The sequence below is a fragment of the Pristiophorus japonicus genome, chromosome 1 (assembly GCF_044704955.1).
Source record: "Pristiophorus japonicus isolate sPriJap1 chromosome 1, sPriJap1.hap1, whole genome shotgun sequence".
Lineage (NCBI taxonomy): Eukaryota > Metazoa > Chordata > Chondrichthyes > Pristiophoridae > Pristiophorus > Pristiophorus japonicus.
Genome location: NC_091977.1, coordinates 394035522 through 394056656, shown reverse-complemented (window position 1 = coordinate 394056656; position 21135 = coordinate 394035522). Strand labels below are relative to the sequence as shown.

Here is a 21135-nt window from a genome sequence, read left to right as displayed (position 1 = left end):
AGAATAGACCTGGAGTCTCGCTGTACAGATTACAGAATCAGACATCAGCACCTCACTACTTTTTGCAGTTGTCTTATTTGTTTCCACTGATGGTGTAGTTGGTATAGTTAGTGTGCAGCTGAGCCCTATAGGCGAGATAGTCCCAGGTTCGATCGTTGCTTTCCGCAGAACTAGCTGGACTCAGACAGCAGTTGGGAGATACAGTTGGTTTCGGTGTCCCTGGACTAGGGAAACTAGATTTTCGGCCAGATCCACTGATCCCTACTTGCAAAAAAACTTGTCAAATTTGGACTCGGTTGTGATACCCCTGGTCAAGTTCCTTTCGGACATTTACTGAAGGATTGCCACTTGGGAAAGTAGCATACGGCACCCAGGTGCTGTCAAACTGTCCCCAGCACGAGTTAGCGCCTTGAGGGTACAGGGCAGGACAGTGAAGGAACATTTAAGGAAATGTTCATTTAAGGAAAATAGGATCTAATATCAGGATTGAGTCAGATGGCATTTTCTTTTCAGACTTGTTAGCCAAATGTTCCCACGTGCAAATGTCGACTAGTTCAAAGAGTCAATAACGAAAAGGAAATCTAACAAAAAAAATCGAGCTCTGATTATGACGATACTGGTCTACTGATGTACAACCAACCACTCAATGGTACCTGGATGCAGGTAGACAGCTAAGCAGTGTCCTGGAAAGGAATTGTCCAACTTAACCCTGTGTTTCAAAAAAAAAAAGTCTTATTCTTGTCTCCAGTGGCCAAAGGTTCATCAACACTCTTTGACCATTTGATGCTGCAGACCTCATCGAAATCATTTCTTAATTTTTTCAGATAGGTTTCAGCCCTCAGCAAGAGGACCTAATTGCCCTGAAATGTGTAGGGATGCAAGGCTGAAGAAGTAACATGCAAAATAAGCAAGCTCATACCATCCCAGCAGAATGTTTGTGATCTGTGTTTGTGTCGAGTTACAGGTACCGAACTGTTGGGCAACAGCCAAGCTGCTTGTGTTTAAAAGATCATTTCAGTGTGTCATTGCATTTTATTGCAAAGATAGTGTTACTGATCTGCAGGGAAAGCCAAGGACTTTAATATGCTACCATTAGGTCATCAACTTAAATTTCATTAAATTTTACAGCACAGAAGGAGGCCATTCAGCATATCATGTGCCGGCTCTTTGAAAGAGCTGTCCAAATTAGTCCCACGACCCTGCCCTTTCCCCCCCATAGCCTTGCAATTTTTTCCATTTCAAGTATATATCCAATTTCCTTTTGAAAGTTACTATTGAATCTGCACCAGACTGATTCCCGGGATGACTGGACTGACATATGAGGAGAGACTGGATCAACTTGGAATTTATACACTGGAGTTTAGAAGGATGAGAGGGGATCTCATAGAAACATATAAGATTCTGACGGGACTGGACAAGTTAGATGCGGGAAGAATGTTCCCGATGTTGGGGAAGTCCAGAACCAGGGGACACTGTCTTAGGATAAGGGGTAGGTTATTTAGGACTGAGATGAGGAGAAACTTGTTCACTCAGAGAGTTGTTAACCTGTGGAATTCCCTGCTGCAGAGAGTTGTTGATGCCAGTTCATTGGATATATTCAAGAGTGAGTTAGATATGGCCCTTACGGCTAAGGGGATCAAGGGGTATGGAGAGAAAGCAGGAAAGGGGTACTGAGGGAATGATCAGCCATGATCTTATTGAATGGCGGTGCAGGCTCGAAGGGCCGAATGGCCTACTGCACCTATTTTCTATGTTCTATGAGGTAGGATACAGGCAGCAGAGTTGTGGATGAGCTCCAGTTTATGGAGGGTGCAAGATTGGAGGTGTTGTGTATGGAGAAAGAGTCAGGCTGTGAGCTCAAAGTAAAGTGTGACCTTAGTCTTTTATTTCAGGTCGCCAGAGTGCCTCCTTAAATACCTGTGCTTCCAAGGGAATATGGGATCCCTTGGGACTCCAGGGGAAGAGCCCTCTGGTGGCTGTACAGAGTAAATACAAGTCCACATATATAACAGGGGGCTGGCCAGGAGAGCATTGGAATCATTGGGTCTAGAGGTAACAAAGCTATGGTTGAGGGTTTCGGCAGCAGTTGAGCAGAGGCAGAGTCAGGCGATGTTATGGAGGTGGAATTAGGTGGTCTTGGTGATGGAGAGTATGTGGGGTCGGAAGCTCAGCTCAGAGTCAAATAGGATGTTACGGTTCCGAACCGTCTGGTTCAGCCAAGGCAGTGGTCAGGGAGAGGGATTGAATTGGGACTAGGGAATGGTGTTTGTGGTGCAGACAGAAAGGAATGGCTTCGTGCTTCCCAATATTTAATTGGAGGTCATTTCTGCCAATACTGGGCCCTGATATTTGTAGGGTAGGGGGAGGGGAAGATTCGTAGCAGCTGAGAAACCCGGAAGTACGGAGGACAGCCGAAATTAAGAGTGGGACCTCATTACTTTTTATTTTATTTTTCCCGGCCGGCAGCCAGCCAAATTGAAAGTGCTGGCTGGCTGTCAGGTGGGTAGACCTGCGGCACCAGGGTGAAGATGGAGAGCGGAGATAAGGAATAGATTGGGCCGGGAGTCAGGGCGAGGAGGGGTGGGCGGGAGAAGACATCATGGTGGGTAGAAGAGGAGATCGGGAGGGGAGGTGGGTGGGGCTATGGGTAAGTCGGGGTCCAATCACTAGGAGAGAAGTAGGGTAAGGTTCATGGGTCTGGGAAAGCACTTCTACTGCTCCTCGGAAGATGGGAAGCAGTCCATTCAGCCCCTCGAGCCGGTTCTGCCATTCAATGTGATCATGGCTGATTTTTATCTTAACTCTATCCACCTGTCTTGGCTCCATATCCTTTAATACCTTTGGTGAGCAAAAATTTATCAATTTCAGATTTTAAATTATTAATTGAGCTAGCAGCTACTGACTGTTGTGGGAGAGAATTCCACATTACCACTATCCTTTGCATGAAGCAGTGTTTCTTAACTTCTCTCCTGAATTGCCTGGCTCTGACTTTAATGTTATGTTCCTGTGTCCCAGACCTCCCACCAGCAGAAAAAGGTTCTCTCCAGCTACCCTTATCAATTGTTTTCAAAATCCTGAACCCTCAATTAAATCACCCCTTAACCTTCTATAGTCCAGAGAATACAAGCCTAGTTATATAGTCTCTCCTCATTAAAATATTTTAATGATGGTCTCTCCTCTGGGGAACAGATTAATCACCCGCCACCCTAACCTTTTTTTGATTCGTGGGCGTTGCTGGCAAAGCCAGCATTTATTGCCCATCCGTAATTGCCCTTGAGAAGGTGGTAGTGAGCCATCTTCTTGAACCGCTGCAGTCCTTCTGGGGAAGGTACTCCCACAGTGCTGTTAGGGAGGGTGTTCCAGGTTTTTGACCCAGCTACGATGAAGGAACGGTGATATACTTCCAAGTCAGGATGGTGTGTGACTTGGAGGTGGTGGTGTTCCCATGCGCCTGTTGCCCTTGTGGTTGAGGTCGCGGGTTTGGGAGGTGCTGCCGAAGAAACCCGCCTCAGCTTAAACAGGAAAGGGGCACATTGGAGATGGGTTGGAGTCTGATTTCTGATTTTTAAATTTTTAAACCTTCACTCCCGCTCATCCTGGGGGATTAAAATTGCTCCCGATGTTTGCGTTAATGAAATGAGAGCATTTCCTATTCAGAGATGCCATGGGATTGTTGCTAGGGTCACATAGAAGCCACCAATGTGGCTCTGCACTTTAGCCTGCCATCTGGGTAAAAGTGGGGCACCCTCTCGTGCTGTTACCTACTTTCCATGGAGCATGTGTCAAAAGTTCTCCCCTGACAAACAAAGCTTCTGTAATCTGCTTGATGCTTTGGTGGACCAATGTTTGCCGAATGTGGCAAGTATCACCAGTGGTGGCTTGAAAGGTCTTTCTCCGTAACAGACAGGATTGTCTCTGTGGTAGATCTTGTCAGCAGGCCAGGCTCCAGTAGACTGCATTCCTTGGTCACAGCATCCCTGATGAAGCGAAAACGCTGATGGCAGATCTTCACAGACATGGCCAAGTAGGTGTGCCTGGATCAGAGAAGGTAGCTCTGGGGCCATCTGCAGATGGGTGTCAGACACCTGCTGTGTCAGATGTCTGCTGTCTTTCTAACCACTGCCTGAACTCGTCTTCCTTATTCAGATCCAGTACAGCCTTTGCCAGGCCCAATGGAATGCCCATGCTGAGCAGTGTGGTTCTCACTGAGGTTGGCAGCTGGTGAAAAAATGCTGTTAACTCTCGGCCTCTTCGAGGGGTGCGGGGGGTGGCGGAACAAATACAGCAGCTGGGATTGCCTGTTTTTTGGAAAATTGCTTCTTGCTGCTATTAATGATGAGCCATACTGCTGTTTCTGCCTAATTGTTTGTGCAATAGTTTTTCCTGTCGTTTGCTGCTGTATTTTTCCCTGAATACCAATACTTGACATTCTGTAGCAAACTGCATGGAGGTCACGCATTTTAAACAGATGAAAAGCACATCAAGAGCTGTCAGGCAGGAGATCACAGACAAATCATCATGGGACCAATTTATAATGATTTAAATCATTTTCGGGGCTATAAGAAAACCTGGGCAAATCTGCAGCACAGTCTCAAAAATCCTTTCAATGTCTCCCACAGTGTTATATATGCAGACTATAGACATACTCTCTGTGTAGTCACTGTATAGTTGCATAAGATGGAGACTTGTTTACCTGATGTACTATCGATAAGGTTTACACTGTGTATATACATGCTGGCACCACTAGAGGGTGCAACTGGTGGAGACCGGGGTTTCCTGCCCTGGTAGCAGGAGCTGTATAAAAGGGGAGCCTGCATGTGGCTGCCTCACTCTGGAGTTACGAATAAAGGACCAAGGTCACTACAGTTTGAGTACAACACATTGCCTCGTGGAGTAATTCATAGGCACAATACAGACATAACAACTGACGACGAGAATACGGACTTTCATGCGATTATGGCTACCTTTGGCACACTAAAAGACTTTGCAGAGGGCAATGATTGGGATGCCTTCACGGAAAGGCTCGAGCTATATTTCATGGCAAACGACCTGGCAGGGGAGACGGACGCATCGGCGGAGAAGCGTAAGGCTATACTGCTGACCAGTTGTGGGCCTGAGGTCTACCACCTCATCAGGGACTTGCTGGCACCCACGAAGGCTAAGGATAAGACATATGATGAGCTGACTGAACTAATTCGCGACCAATTAAAACCAAAAGAGAGCATCCTCACGGCCAGGCACAAATTCTACACTCACCGCAGACCTGAGGACCAGGTGATTGTAAAATATGCTGCCAACCTCAGGAGACTTGCGGCAACATGAGATTTTGGCACGCACCTCAACGAAGCATTGCGAGACATCTTCGTTATAGAAATTGGCCACGAGGGTCTCCTTCACAAGCTATTATCTGCCGACACCAAAGTCAACCTGCAGAAGGCCATCAGCATCAGTCAGGCGTTCATTACCTCGACCTGCAGCACCAAGCAAATTATTCATCCTGTGGACTCAAACCCGGCAAGTACTTTACACAGAATGGTGCCTTTCACAGGCAAGACTGTAGAACGTGGCTCTGCCCAGGGCAGAGAGCACAGACCTCAGGGTTCCAGAACTCAGAGTCTGCCGAGGGGTGCTAATCGAGTAGCACCATGCTGGCATTGTGGAGGAAACCATAGGGCTCACCAGTGTTGGTTTGCTGAGTACGTATGCAAAGCCTGTAACACGAAGGACCACCTCCAGCATATGTGTAAAAGAAATACGACTCACCTTCTAGCAGAGGAGTCGGTAGATGACTTTGAATCCAGCGGGGAGTATGATGATTTGGCCAGAGAGGCAGCTCAGCCACAAGAAGAAGTGTATGGAGTGTATGCCTGCACCACCAATTGTCCTCCAGTGAAGATGGAAGTCAAGATAAACAGCGTTGCAGTCTTCATGGAAGTGGACACAGGAGCGAGCCAGTCAGTGATGAGCCAGGACGCCTTTGAGAGGCTATGGAACAAAAAACAACCCGAGCTGGTTCTAGTACAGGAAAAGTTGTGCACCTACACCAAGGAGCTGATCCCAGTCCTTGGTAGTGCGGATGTAAGTGTAATCCATAATGGTGTGGTATACAAGTTAACTCGGTGGATTGTTGCAGGTGATGGTCCAATGCTACTCGGAAGAAGGTGGATGGGGAAGATCCAGTGGAAATGGGAAGACCTCTTCACTCCAGCAATCGATGTCCCCCGTGCTCAGAGGCAGAGCAAAACCTCACCTTCGCTTGGGCCAGGCACCAGAGAACAGACCAGCGCAGCACCTGAGGCACAGACCGTCCATCATGACTGTGTGGCAATGATCTGACTGTAATGACCTAAAAGTACCTTCCCAGCTCCAGTGGCAGGACTCCTGGGACGGAAGATCGAATTCACAGGCACTCTTCCAGCTTTTGTGGCAGAATCATGGGAGAGAAGGATCAAGGCAGTCGACTTCAAGGACAGAGGCAAGATGGTGTCCTTGCTGCAGCGAGGTGCAGCGTGATGTGGCAGGGTTCTCTTAAAGGAGACCTGTAATCAACTGAACTTAAAGAGACATTGTATGCAATCAATGTAATGAACCGATTAAGAATGTAAAGAACAAAATGTTGTTGCGAGATGTCGGGAATAGAGTGTCCCCAAAAGTAGCAAGCGAGTGAATTCTGGAGGGTAAAGACGCTGATCCTGATACCCTGCCCCAGGTCTATCCCATGCTGCAGGCACCCGATGGCACTATTCGCCATGGACCTGGAAACGAAAACGGCGCCAATATACGCAGTCTGCCGCTGTTGTCCACCAGCCGGGTGGAGACAGCGCAGCCCCCAGACCCAGTCGTTACCTCGGTCTTGTCCGGGAGTGAAAGGTCAGAATCAATGAGTTCCCCACATGGGACCTGGAACAGCCAGGTTCCCAACACCGTTAGAGAGCAGGCAGAAGATTCTGCAGCCCTCAAAGGAGGACAGGGAGGCCACACACATCTGTGGATCTGCCCACCACTAGGCAACGGCAAAGGCCCTCAGTCCTGGCTAGGTGAACAAACCAAGCCCACCCCAATAGCAGAGGGTGCAGCGCCGCCATCAGACGACTAGGACCCCATCCGGTTGCTCTGGAACTAGCGTCCTCACATACCTGTACTGCTACCTCAGTACTGACCATGACTAAACCATGGATGCAATCTACCCAATCCTGGCGCACGATCGTAAAACATAATGAATGTAAGTCACTGAACCAAGGTGTCATGATACAAACTGTAAAAAAAATTTTTTTTTTTCTTTCTTTCTTTGTACTTGCACTGTGTCTGATCCTGTATGTTAATGTAACGGTCCAGCTGCATGATCTTGCTGTTGGGGGGTGGGGTGAAATGGATGTATGTAGCCATGGACACACACATGGATCACACCCAGAACCCACTGGAACCTCCACTGCATCATCGAACCATCCAAACTGATAACCACTACCCAACGTTGTGGCAAAAGGACTTGGGGGTTAACAGGGAGAGAGCCAAGACAAAGCACAGCCAAGGTGCAAGAACTATCAGTACTTAAATCTGTGGAGAGCTAAGCCAGAGCCAGATCAGGGTTTCTTTCCCCTGGTGGCAGGGGCTGTATAAAAGGGTAGCCACCAGGCGGCTGCCTCACTCTGGAGTTACAAATAAAGGACCAAGGTCACTACAGTTTGAGTACAACACATTGCCTCGTGGAGCCATTCATAGGCACATTACAGACATAACACACAGAATCGGGACTGCGACGTCATCTGTGTTCAACCCTCCTGGTCCATTTTCTCATTGCTTGGCCTCTGCCAGCAAAGGGTTGCTCCTCAAGTGCAGCATTGAGGAATTGGCCCTTTATAATAGACATTGGTCGTTTTTTAATATATTTAAAACATGAAATTATCAGATTTCATATGTAATTTAAGTATTCGCCAGTGAAGCTGTTGCAACTAGACATATTTTGAGAGATATTTTGAGATGTTTTCCCTTTAATACCTATTACTCGGAGATTTTGGACCACTCCTTTTTTTTTCCAAATTGCAAAGCTGAAATTTCTTTCTCTGGAATATATTCCTCAACTAGCAACCATTATAAAATATGTGTACATCAATACTTTTTAGGTGTTCGATTTCCACCTGGGTATCCCACTTAACCAGCATCAACTGCAATTAGACACAGAATTCAAAAGGATTTGCTTTTTTTTAATGTCTGTGTAACTTTGCTTTCCACAGGAACCCATTCTCTGAATCGTCCTGTGCTGACTGAGTTTACTGCCCTCTCCCCTCCCCCAAACCCACTGCTTGCTCGAAGTCTTAACCCATGTGGCCTACACACCCCATGCTCATTGTGAGGAACAGCCCAGCTGTGCCTTACTGCGTGACCAAGCAATGCCTGTTTCTCTGTGATAAGATAGCATTCATCTTCATCTGCTCAGGCGTTTATTGTCATATGCAGCAACAAGTGGCAATTCTTTTCTTAACCAGACTTAATTCACTGTAGAGCACTCCTGTTGCCTACTTGTATCAATCCCTGCTAATAGTTATGTTTTCCATTTTTGATTCAACACTGTTCCTGGAAGAGATATCCCAGGCAGCTATGCAATTCTATGTTTATTTTCACATACGAAGCTGCCCAGGCAACTTACAAGTGAGTTCTTTTTATAACAGCTGTATATTTTATGTCAATTCTTCAGACAAATGTTTAACTTTTTATTTTTCCCCTTGGTTTAGAAAGAGTTGAGTAGATTGCTATTAAGTAATTTTTGTCTGTAAAGTCTATCTGTTTGCTAAGTAGTTCAATGGTGTTCACGTCAGTTGGGGGAGGGGCTTTGCTTGTTGTCTGCATGGAACTTATAAGGAAGCTTGCATGCATCCTGTAAGGGTTTAATGGGAGCAGTAAGTGTAGCTGATGATGTGACAACTGTGGAAGTACAAGTTTTATTTCCACAGTTGCCAGACCACACAGGCATCATAAAATGTTCCATACGAGAGAGAGATAGAGAGAGAGAGAGAGAGAGAGAGAGCAAGAGTTTAGCAACAATACTGCACGCAGAAAGTAACACCAGGAGAAATGAGAAAGACAGAAGAGAGACGGCTGACTCCCAACTTCCAAGGCGCAATGAGGTCTCCTGGGTGTAAAATTGGCATTGTGGATTGGCCACCCATTATAGAAACCGTCCAGTTGGCAAATTGAAAATCTACCTCATTATATTCATTCCATATAAATCCTGCTGTAGTTGAGCCCCATCTCAGCAGTTAGTTCTTCTGGTAATATTTATTCACATGACTGCTGGTGGACCACAATTGGCATCCCCACCAAGTCCTTCTCTGTACCATGCAGTGCAGCTGGACATTCCTGACCACCATTGGGATAATATTTAAGGTAACTTTTTTTTCCTTCAACTTAGCAACTGATCGCACAATGAGGTAGCTGAGGCGATGGGAAGGGCACTACAATTAACCTCCTGCTTAGGGAGCAAAAATTTTGCCGGAGTTCCTGCTCATGATAACTGTCCACTTGGTGGAAGTGGTAGGCGTGAGCATTAGATGAAGACTAGATTGGGCAAGGTATCAGAGAGTGGCCACTACCAGTGGAATAAACCAACAAGGAATTATTATCTTCAGGAGAGATCATAAAATCATACAGCACAGAAGAAGCCCTTTCAGTCCACCGTGTCTGTGCCAATTCTTTGAAATAGCTTTCCAATTAGTCCCACTCTCCTGCTCTTTCCTCGTAGCCATTCCAATTTTTCCTTTTTCAAGTGTATATATACCCAATTCGCTTTTGAAAGTTACTATTGATTCTGTTTCCATCACTCTTTCAGGCAGTGCATTCCAGATCATAACGACTCGCTGCGTTTTTAAAAAACTCTTCTTCTCCTCTCCGGTTCTTTTTACCAAAGAGGTTAAATCTGTGTCTTCTGGTTGCTAGCCATCCTTAACACCTATTAAATCTTCTCTTAGCCTTCTCTCCTCTAAGGAGAACAATCCCAGCTTCTCTAGTCTCTCCACGTAACTGAAATTCCTCATCCCTTATGTGAAAAAATAACTTCACTACTTAATCCACCGACAGTGGTACAAAACAATGACCCTAGTTTATATCACTGCAGTCCTAATATAACTATAGAATCTGGAAGGGAAACCAGTATCCCGTGTACACTGTCAACTGGACTCCGAGGGACTGCCTATGATGATGACAACTGGATAGAATGAGCAAGAGCAGTTTCAGTTCTAAAAATCACTGTAGACCTTCTGCATTGTCCATTTTACAACCAACTGCCACCTCTGCCCCCAGCCTCCGTACAATTGGGCTTCAGGATAATCTGACTCTTAACCATCAGTAGACTAAATGGCCTCTCTGTCGGAAACTGAAATCTCTATCTCGAGGTTGAGTCTGGCTGGCAGCAGATATTTGGCACATGTACATTGCGCCTGATGTTGCCATATTGGCATCTGTACTGACTTTGTGCATGTTACTGAGTGTTTGCAGTCAGAGAAGCTGCTGTTTGTGTGTACAGTAGTGTTAATGAAACAGCTCGGATTGATTTTCAGCTCTGTATCAAGTGACTCCTGTAGCTGTTTCATTCGAGGTACAGATGTAAATGTGTCTTTAGGCAGAGATACTGAAGGAAGGCAACACAGACAAAAGCCCTGTTTATACCTGAGCTGCAAATTTAATTTTCTGAATGGTAACTCCTAGCCAAAAATAAATCATGCAGTTATTTACCCTGATGGTGGGTTTGAGTAAAAACCTGATCCTGGTGTTGGCTTAAGCTGTGAAGCAGATTCATATCCTAATGAATGATATGATTCTAATATTCTTGTCTGCGTGTATGTGTGTGTGGTGGCGGGGGGGGAGGAATATATGATCAGCCATGAATTAACTAGATTTCAGCAGCCTTGACTGCAAACCCTGGTTGATGAGGGAGAGGGGAGTGCGGATTCAGATTTATTTGGATATTGGTACCCTCTGAGTGTAAGGGAAGTAAAACTGACACATACCAAAATATTCTCAACATTGGCAGAAGGCTAGATGCCGATTGTTTGCATGCTCTGTCTGTCGGGGCCTTGGGGCCCAATACTCCAAAACACACTGGGAGAAAAAAGTCAAATCAGTAAATTTGAACAATAAAGAGGGAGAATAACTTTAAAAAAAATGATCATCACAGCGGAATTCAGTGGTGTTAATCGCAGTCAACAGAGAGGCTCTGTTCTACGATAGATCGAATTTCCCTGAGCAGCTATTGGAAAAGGCTCTGATTTACTCAGACCCAGATTCAATCCCTGATCTGTGCCGGACTAACTGATCTCAACCAGACAGCTGTTGGACAGAGTGACCAGGTTTATAACCAGGTTGTTCCAGATGAGCGTGATCATTCAAGAGCAAATATTTAAAACAAATAATCAGATAAACTTTCGATACTCAATGTATAAACTCACATGAAGAATAGAAACTTGAACGACACATCAGGACGTGCAGCGTGCAAGAGTCAGTGAGGCCTTACTGTTAGTGGCAATTTCCAGGGTGTTCTGATGAGGAAAAATGGGCAGAGGCCCATAATGCTAGGTCTCTGCCTCAGTAATGCTCAACACACATTTCTGAAGGACAGAGATTGGGTGGTGGAAACTTTAGCTTGAACATGGCGGGATCTTTATTCTAATATTTAGATGGTGCAGAAACTCCATTCAGAGGCCTCCTCTGCCCTTTTCTGTGCTTTAGTAGGCAATAGTAAATAACGTCCATTCCAGAGTTGCCAGGTGATGAGCAGTGCAGTAAATAATTTTAAAGGGCCACAAAGAAATGTATTTTTTCTGCATTAAATCCATTTCTGGCTCGTTATTATTTTATTCCTCTTGGCGCACAGGTCCTCGTGAGTCTTTGTCAAATGTTATATTTTATTCCTGTAGCACCATTACAACTATCATTGAGTTGCCCAATGGGAACCCCTCACTGTGAGGTGCCGAGTATAGGCATTGCCCTGAAGGGATTGCAGATAGGTTGATGCCCAAGCAGTGCTCTGTACCCATCTGCATTTACATAGAGGTGACCCAGTCCCGTTTTGACTGATATAAAGTGCATGTGGAGGCTCTAATTCTCAAGGTAGGTTGTGGCTACAGGCCCGATGACACATATATTTGTGAAGGCCTGACCAAGGTGGATAGTTTTTTTAGATGTACTCAATCACAGCAGGGTACTGCATGAAAGAAGGCATGCCAACAAAGCCAGTTTGGGTACACCCACCAAGATACCACCAACCATATTTGTAGGCATTGTTGTACCTACCTGTCACAAAGTGGCTTCACAGGCTCTTGATCATAACTGAGACCTGTGTTATAAAGAAAGAAAGACTTGGATTTATATAGCGCCTTTCATGGCCACCGGACATCTCAAAGCGCTTTACAGCCAATGAAGTACTTTTGGAATTTAGTCACTGTTGTAATGTTACGTAATGTAATGACATCTACTATAATGTCACATGCTGTTAACATGGATTGTCGGGCTGGCACAGCAGGTAAAAGAACCAGCCAGCTGCAGCCTTAAGCCTGCATCTTAGGATTTCCATTGCCTGTCACTTCTTAAAACCCTGCTGTTTCAGTTTTGGCTTTTCAGCTTTTTCAACGGCTTTCAAACGTCCCCCTGCCCCCCACATTGTGATACTTTAATAATCCCCATCCCTTTAAATATATTCACTCACACATTCCTTCTACCACTAGTGTGCTCTCTATTCTTGCCCCAGTCTGCACCTGGTTCTGTGAATAAAGATGCAAATGAAATGACACAAGAAATTTGAGTAATATTAATGAATTACCCCTGAGGCAGATTTAGCACCAGTTCTCAACCTTTTTCATATAACTTGTGCCAGAAGAGGAAAATCAGGCCTGGTATCTTCAGAAGAGGAAGAGAGAAAACTGAAGAAACAAATAATGATTAAAAAGTTATCCTGATAGAGTGGGCAGAGGCTCGTGTGGAGCATTAACACAGCAGTTGTGCCGAATAGCTTGTTTGCGTGCTGTAAAGTCTTTTCTCTTAGACAGTCTCTCTGAGTCGAGGATGACTTGCTTCCACACTGTCATATATGTATACTCTGTGTATATACTATGCTGGTACCACTAGAGGGTGCAACTTTGGGAGGCCCAGGCAGCAGCTGTATAAAAGGCTGGTCATCACGCGGTGAAGGCACTCTGCAGTTACAATAAAGAGACTAAGGTCACAGCAGTTGAAGCACAGCACTAGGCCTCGTGGAGTTATTCTACAGATAAGTAGAGACATATTAACTGGCGACGAGTAAAGATCACGGACTTACACACAGGGATGGCTGTCATTGGTAGCTTAGAAAAGTTTACAGAGGGTGAAGACTTTATCCGGGTTTCGCTTGCCAGGTATCGCTTCTACGCACACTGCCACACCGAGGGCCAGGATTTAGTGGAATATGTCGCAGACCTATGAAGGCTCGCGGAACCATGCAAATTTAGTGAACTCCTCAACAATGTGTTGCGGTACATTTTCGCAACGGGATGGGATGTGAAGCGGACCATCACCTTAAGTCAGGCGGTCACAACCTCAATGTTGAGATTCTCCCAGAATCAAAACTCACTGACAAGTACTGTGCAGAAAATAACTGTTGATCAAAGAATTAGACCGACTCCGAGTCCGCCAAGGGGTGTAAATGTGAATCGTTTAACATGCTGGCATTGTGGGGGTGACCATCGGGCCCGTCTGTGTCGATTCAGACACTATGTGTGCAAAGGCTGCAGCCAAAAGGGCCACCCACAGCGAATGTGCAGAAGAGCTGCGACTTAAAACGTGGCAGAGGAGTCGGCAGGAGGTTTCCGATCCAGCAAGGATCATAAAGTACAAGCGAGAGAGGTGACTCAGCCCGAGGAAGCAGTGCACGGGGTGTACACCTTCACTACCAAAAGTCCCCCCATGATGATGAAAGTCAAGATAAATGGCATTCCTGTTTCCATGGATTTGGACACGGCGGTGAGTCAGTAACTTCTCAGCCAGAAGGCATTTGAAAGGCTGTGGGGCAATAAAGAACAAAGACCCAAGCTGAGCCCGATTCAGACAAAGCTGCACACTTACACCAAGGAACTGATTCCAGTTATCGGCAGTGCGAACGTAAAAGTATCCTATGATGGAGAGATACACGAATTGCCACTGTGGGTTGTACCAGGCAATGGGCCAATGCTGCTTGGCAGAAGCTGGATGGGGAAGATTCGGTGGAACTGGGAAGCTGTCAAAGCACTATCTTCAGTGGACGATGCTCCCTTGTGCTCAAGTGCTGAACAAGTTCCCATCCTTATTTGAACCAGGCATTGGCAACTTCACAGGCGCCAAAGTGTAGATCCACTTGGTCCCCGAGGCACGGCCTGTTCATCACAAGGCTCGAGCGGTCCCTTACATGATGAGGGAGAAAGTGGAGATCGAATTGGACAGACGTCAACACGATGGAATCATATCACCGGTCGAATTCAACGAGTGGGCCAGCCCGATTGTTCCGGTACTAAAGAGCGATGGCACGGTCAGAATCTGCGGCGACTACAAGGTAACGATCAACCGAGTTTCATTACAGGACCAGTACCCACTACCCAAAGCCGATGATCTCTTTGCGACATTAGCAGGGGGAAAGGTGTTCACCAAGCTGGATCTAACCTCAGCTTACATGACCCAGGAGCTGGCTGAGTTGTCAAAAAAATTAACACACACAAGGGACTGTTTGTATATCACAGGTGCCTGTTCGGGATTTGCTCGGCTGCAGCCATCTTCCAAAGGAACATGGAGAGTCTGTTGAAATCGGTTCCATGCACCGTTGTATTTCAGGATGACATCCTAATCACTAGCCACCGAACACCTGCACAACCTGCAAGAGGTTTTAAGTCATCTAAACAGAGTCGGACTCCGGCTGAAACGATCCAAGTGTGTCTTACTGCGCAAGAGGTAGAATTCCTGGGGAGGAAGATTGCGGCAGACAGCATCAGGCCCACGGACTCGAAGACAGAGGCCATCAAGAATGCACCCAGACCACGAAATTTAACGGAGCTGTGCTCGTTCCTGGGACTCCTTAACTATTTCGGTAACTTTCTTCCAGGGTTGAGCACCTTGCTTGAACCGTTGCCCAAGTTGCTACGCAAGGGAGACGACTGGGTTTGGGGTCAAAATCAAGAGCCGCCTTCAAAAAAGCCAGAAACTTGCTGTGTTCGAACTGCGCCGATGCCCTCAGCCGACTACCGTTGCCTACCACTGGGGTGGAAATGGCGCAGCCCATAGACCTGTGCCTGGTCATGGATGTCTTCGAAAGTGAAGGGTCACCCGCCAGATCAGGACTTGGAACAACCAGGACCCTGTGTAAAAAGTTGCGTCCTCAATGGGGGGCTGGTCAGCAGTCCCAAGAGAAATGCAAGGCGAGATAAAGCCGTTTCACCGTCGTAAAGGCAAAATATCCATCCAATCGGATTGCCTCTTATGGGGCAACCGCATCATCCTGCCAAAAAAAGGCAGGGCAACCTTCATTCGCGACCTACACAGTGCCCACCCAGGCATAGTCACGATGAAGGCTATCGCCAGGTCCCACGTATGGTGGTCCGGCATTGACTCGGACCTGGAGTCATGCGTGCGCCAGTGTAACAGTTGCTCACATTTGAGCAATGCCCCCAGGGAGGCTCCACTTAGTCTGTGGTCCTGGCCCTCAAAACCATGGTCCAGGATCCACATAGATTATGCGGGCCCCTTTCTAGGAAAAATATTCTTCGTTGTAGTGGTCGCTTACTCTAGGTGGATCGAATGTGTAATAATGGCATCCAGCATGCCCACCGCCACCATTGAAAGCCTCAGGGCCATGTTCGCCACCCATGGCTTGCCCGACATTCTGGTCAGCGATGATGGTCCATGTTTCACCAGCTAGGAATTCAATGAATTTATGACCCGCAATAGCATCAAGCATGTCGGGTCTGCCCCATTCAAGCCCGCATCCAACGGCCATGTGGAGCGGGCAGCCCAAACCATAAAGCAGAGCTTGAAATGCGTCACGGAAGGCTCCTTACAAACCCGCCTATCCCGAGTGCTGATCAATTACGGGACACGACCCCACTCACTTACCGGGGTCTCCCCCTGCGGAGTTACTAATGAAACGTGCACTCAAAGCCAGAATCTCCTTAGTCCACCCTGACCTCAACAATCAGGCGGAAACCAGACGTTATCGGCAAAACATGTACCATGATCGCGCGGCTGTATCACGCGACATCACTGTAAATGACCCGGTGTTTGTGCTGAATCACGGTCATGGCCCCAAATGGGTCGCTGGCACTGTTTAAGCCAAGGAGGGGAATAGAGCGTTTGTTGTCAAACTGCTTAACAGACAAACATGCAGAAAGCATTTGGACCAGACCAAATTACGATTTACAGGTAACCAGAAACTACCGGGAGAGGTCCTTACCTTCAGCGATCCACCTACACACACCCAATCAGCAACAGACCTAGCTGTCAACCACGAGGATGATCCCACCATCTCCAACAGTCCAGTCAGATCAACAGCGCTGCAAGACAGCAGTAGTCCGACCAACTCACTCATGCCAGAAGTGACACTCAGACGATCAACCAGGGAGCGCAGAGTTATGTATCGCCTCAACTTGTAACTAACTCGCATCAAAGACTTTGGGGAAGAATGTTGTCATATATGTATACTCTGTGTATATACTATGCTGGTACCATTGGAGGGTGCAACTGTGGGAGGCCCAGGCAGGAGCTGTATAAAAGGCTGGTTACCATGCGATGAAGGCACTCTGCAGTTACAATATAGAGACCACGGTCACAGCAGTTCAAGCACAGCACTAGGCCTCGTGGAGTTAAGTAGAGACATATTACACACGACCATGAGTTCTAAGGTGGCTGATGAGTCCAATGCGGGATCTACAGACTCTGGCACAGGTGGGGTAGGAGGTGGTTGAAGGGATGGTTGGGTGGGGTGTTGGTTTGCCGTACACTCCTTCCGGTGTTTGTACTTGACGACTGTGTGCTCCCGACGAAGAGACTCAAAGTGTTCAACGCCTTCCCAAATACTTCTTCACCAGTTTGAGCAGTCATGGGCCAGGTGTTCCCAAGAGTCGTGGGGATGTTACATGTTTTCAGGGAGGCTTTGAGAGTGTCCTTGAAGTTTTTTCTCTGTCTTCCTGGGGCTCGCTTGCCGTGACGGAGCTCGGAGTAGAGTGCCTGTTTCGGGAGTCTTATATGAGGCATACGGACTACGTGACCCTCCCATCGGAGCTGATTGAGCGTGATCAATGCTTCGATGCTGGGGATGTAGGCCTGCAAGAGAACACTGATATTGGTACGCCTATCCTGCCAATGGATTCGCAGAATTACGTGGAGGCAACATTAGTGGTACTTCTCCAGTGCTTTGAGGTGCCTACTGTAAATTGTCCATGTCTCTGAAGTATAAAGGGGGGCAGGAATCATTATTACTCTGTAGACCATGAGTTTGGTGCCGGTTTTGAGATCTTGGTCTTTAAACACTCTTTTCCTCAGGTGACCGAAGGCTGCACTGGCACACTGAAGGCGGTGTTGGACTTTGTCATCGATGTCTGCCCTCACTGACCGAGGCTCCCAAGGTATGGAAAGTGATCCACGCTGACAAAGGTCTTGTCGTGGATCTTGATGATCGGGGGGCAGTACTGTGAGGCAGGTGCAGGTTGGTAGAGAACCTTTGTCTTATGGATGTTTAATGCAAGGACCAGACTCTTGTACGCTTCAGTGAAGATATCAACGATGGTTTGGAGTTTGGCCTCTGAGTCTATATAATTGTAGTCTATGGGTTAGATTTTACACTTTTGTGCTTATCGTCCAAAAATGGGCTTTATTTCCGGCGTGGGTGGTAAAAATGGGTTTTCAGATCGCTGACTTCTCACCCATTCTCAAAGCATCTAGTCTCCATTTTTGAAATTGGGCGTTACCGCGAGCGATCTGAAATGGGCGGTAGCGTTAAATCTTGCTGACCTTCTGCCATAAAGTGTCGCCGTCCTTAGCAATGGCATGGCAACGTTCGAGTCCCACGATTCAGGAGGTCAAGGGTCATCATGACATGCGCAGAAGAGGAGACAGAGAGAGAGGGAGTTGAGAGGGACTGAAAGCGTGTGTGGCTGCGGTGTGTGCTTGATTGGCTGTTGTGGGATGCACGAGGGAGATTCACCAGTAGCAAAAAAGCCTACTAAGCACCAAGAATGTAGTTGGCACCAAGTCTTTGTCCAATAAATAATATATAACACGGAAGGGATGATGGAGGCCCTGGAGCTGGTAGCCAGGAACACTGGTGACAGAGGGCTGCCAGTGGTCCCGGAGTACGGCACTGCACCCCAAGGTGCCGCACCCCCATTGCCAACGACACATGAGAGTCAGGAGCAACATCTTGCTTCTGGCTCGGAGCACGTTCCCACCTTGGACCGTCCTCTCCCATATCCGTCCAAGTAGCGGTTCAGCCGTCATTCCTCCCCCCCCGCCTCCCCCAATGAAGCATCGCCTGAGGAGCTCCTCGGCCAGGCGGCATGGAGTCAGGAGGGGAAGGGGTAGCGATGGGGATGAGAAGCGGGGGAAGGGTTGATTTTTACAGAAATACTGATGATTTCAGACTAATGTTTGGTTTAAATGTTTTTTATTTAACAAAACCTTGTTGCGCATTGGCTCAGATAGCTGCACCGTTACATGGTGGTGATTCCTTAACATCAAGGGTATAATTACACTTAACTTCAATCAATTTAAATTTTAACTGTCACCAAGGTGATGCCCACGATTGATGTATCACTTGCACACCCAACAGTGTGTCAGGCTTGTAAACGTTCTTTCAGGCAAAGCGCTCATTGATGAGCTCCTGACGTAAGGCTCTTGCAGCTATCATGCCACCACGGGCCCTTTCATGCCGTCTACAGGGGGGCGGGGGCATGGCTTCAGTGTCAGCCTGATTGTCTGGGCCGATATCAGCATCTGCCCCCTTGCCCTCCTCTTCCTCTCTCTGGTGAGGTGGATTGCCAGACTCATCAGGCAATTCTTGTACCCATCTGATAGCCAAGTTGTGCAGCATGGAGCACACCACCACGAACTGCTCAGGGTGGTATTGGAGCTCGCCTCCTGAGTGATCCAGGCATCTAAAGCGCTGCTTAAGCACTCCAATGATTTTCTCCGCGAGATTGCGAGTGGCTCTGTGGCTCTCGTTGTATCGCCTCTTGGCTTCGGTGTGGGTGTCACGCAGGGGGGTCATCAGCCAGGTGGTGAGGCCATATCCTTTGTCACCAAGCATTCAGCATTGACCTTGTGGCTGATTGTTAAACAAGTCAGATACAGTGCTCTCACGCAGGATGTGAGCATCATGGAAATTTAGCATTCACTGTCATTATAATTTACTGGTTGTCGACAACGAGTTGGACATTCAGGGAATGGAATCCCTTGTGGTTCCTGAAAACCTCAGCATCCTGAAAAGGTGCCCGCATTGCGATGTGCGTACAGTCTATTGCTCCCTGCACCGTGGGGAAGTTTGCAATTCTGGAGAATCCTGGAGCCCTCTCACTCTGAGCCTCCCTGGTCATAGGGAAGCTGATCAAGTCCCTCCTGCATGTGTACAGGGCTTCAGTGACCTGTCTAATGCAGCAATGTGCGGCATGCTGAGACAGACCACAAATGTCGCCAACTGAGGCCTGAAATAAACCTGACGCATAGAACGACAGTGCCGCGGTGACTTTGACCTCGATGGACAGTGCAGTACTGATGGTGCTGGTAGACTGTAGATCTCCCCTTTTGAGCTGGCATACCTCAGTGATAACCTCTTTGTGGAAGCGCAGTCTCCAAAGGCAGGTGGTGTCGGGCAAGTTGAGGTAAGACTGTTTCTCCCTGTACTTGCAGGGGGTGTAACGTCTAGTCCTCCTCATCAGTCTGGCATGTTTTACATTGGGCACATAATGCTGGGGAGCATACCTGTGGCCATCTCGAGTCTGCAGCATGTAATTGGTCATCAAGAGAGGGTGAGAAAGGACAGGCCCCATTGCAATAACTCTCTGTTTTCCACCGATTGGTCACAAACAATGAATGTCCCAATGAAGACACCTATTCAATTCCAATCGGTCACAGTATGGTCAAGATATTTGCACAGATGTTCACATCAACTCCAACAACTTCCAGAGTACATCCGAACTCCCCCGAGGTTGAAGCACAGCAGCCTTTTAAAGGATGCGACATGTGATGTAGAACATGGTGTCCATAACGCTGTGATTAGTTCCGGTTAGTTCCACTTTGTTCGGGTGTTTTGGGCGAGCGATATTGTGGGCAAGGTGTGTGCGAGGTGGTGAAAGTGACGCTGGGCGATCTCATGGCTGCTAGTTTCGGCAAATATGATCTTTACGACAAACAAAAGTGGGTGGTCAGTATTATTGAATCTCGGCGTTAATTCCGTGCGGAAAGTAACGTTGGGCGATATTATGGCCGTTGATTTCGCCCATTCTGATGATTCCACCGAAAAAAAGCGGGTGGGCAGCATTATTTTTTCCCGGCATTACGCACATGGGAAAGTAATGCTCGCGATAAGTTTCTAAAAAATGCCCGTCAGTTTCCATTTTGTGGCTAAATGGGTGATATATGGGCGTTATACATCACTTCAGCGGTAAAATGGACGTTAAGTGGGCATTAAGCATACAAAAAAAGTGGAAAATCTAGCCCCTATGTAATTGATGACTGGTTTTAAAAAAAGGAAAAAAATGCAAATGCTGGAAATCTGAAATAAAACTAGAAAATACTGGAAATATACACGAGATTAGTCAGTATTTGAAAGAGGAGAGACAAATTAATGTTCTGTGTATATAAACCATCATCAGAACTTTTGGCTCTGAACTTGTTTAGCTTTTCTTCCAGTACAAACTGTTCACATTCGAACAGATTCTCCTCTCCCCACATCCCCCCCCACCAACCAGCCCCAATATTCTGTGATTGTGGTAAAATTAGATTTTTGCCTATGCTAAATTTTTTACTTTAATTTTTGGGGTTAAAAGCAGGATTATGCAGGATGTTTTGCAAACTAAAACATATTAGTTCAGTTCCAGATGAGTTGGCTCTGGTATTCTTCACAAATGTGAATTGATAAGGCTAAGGACATTGGAAGAT

The 21135-nt window shown here is 47.0% G+C and overlaps 1 long non-coding RNA gene across 1 annotated transcript in view; it reads left to right on the top strand.

The window, feature by feature from the left end:
• Positions 1-8628: 8628 nt before the first annotated feature.
• LOC139259721 (uncharacterized) overlaps positions 8629-21135 on the top strand; it is an 86903-nt gene continuing 74396 nt past the window's right edge. The window contains exons 1-2 of the long non-coding RNA XR_011592641.1: positions 8629-8646; positions 17524-17606. This is a non-coding gene — a long non-coding RNA (uncharacterized lncRNA). The remainder of the gene's footprint in view (positions 8647-17523; positions 17607-21135) is intronic.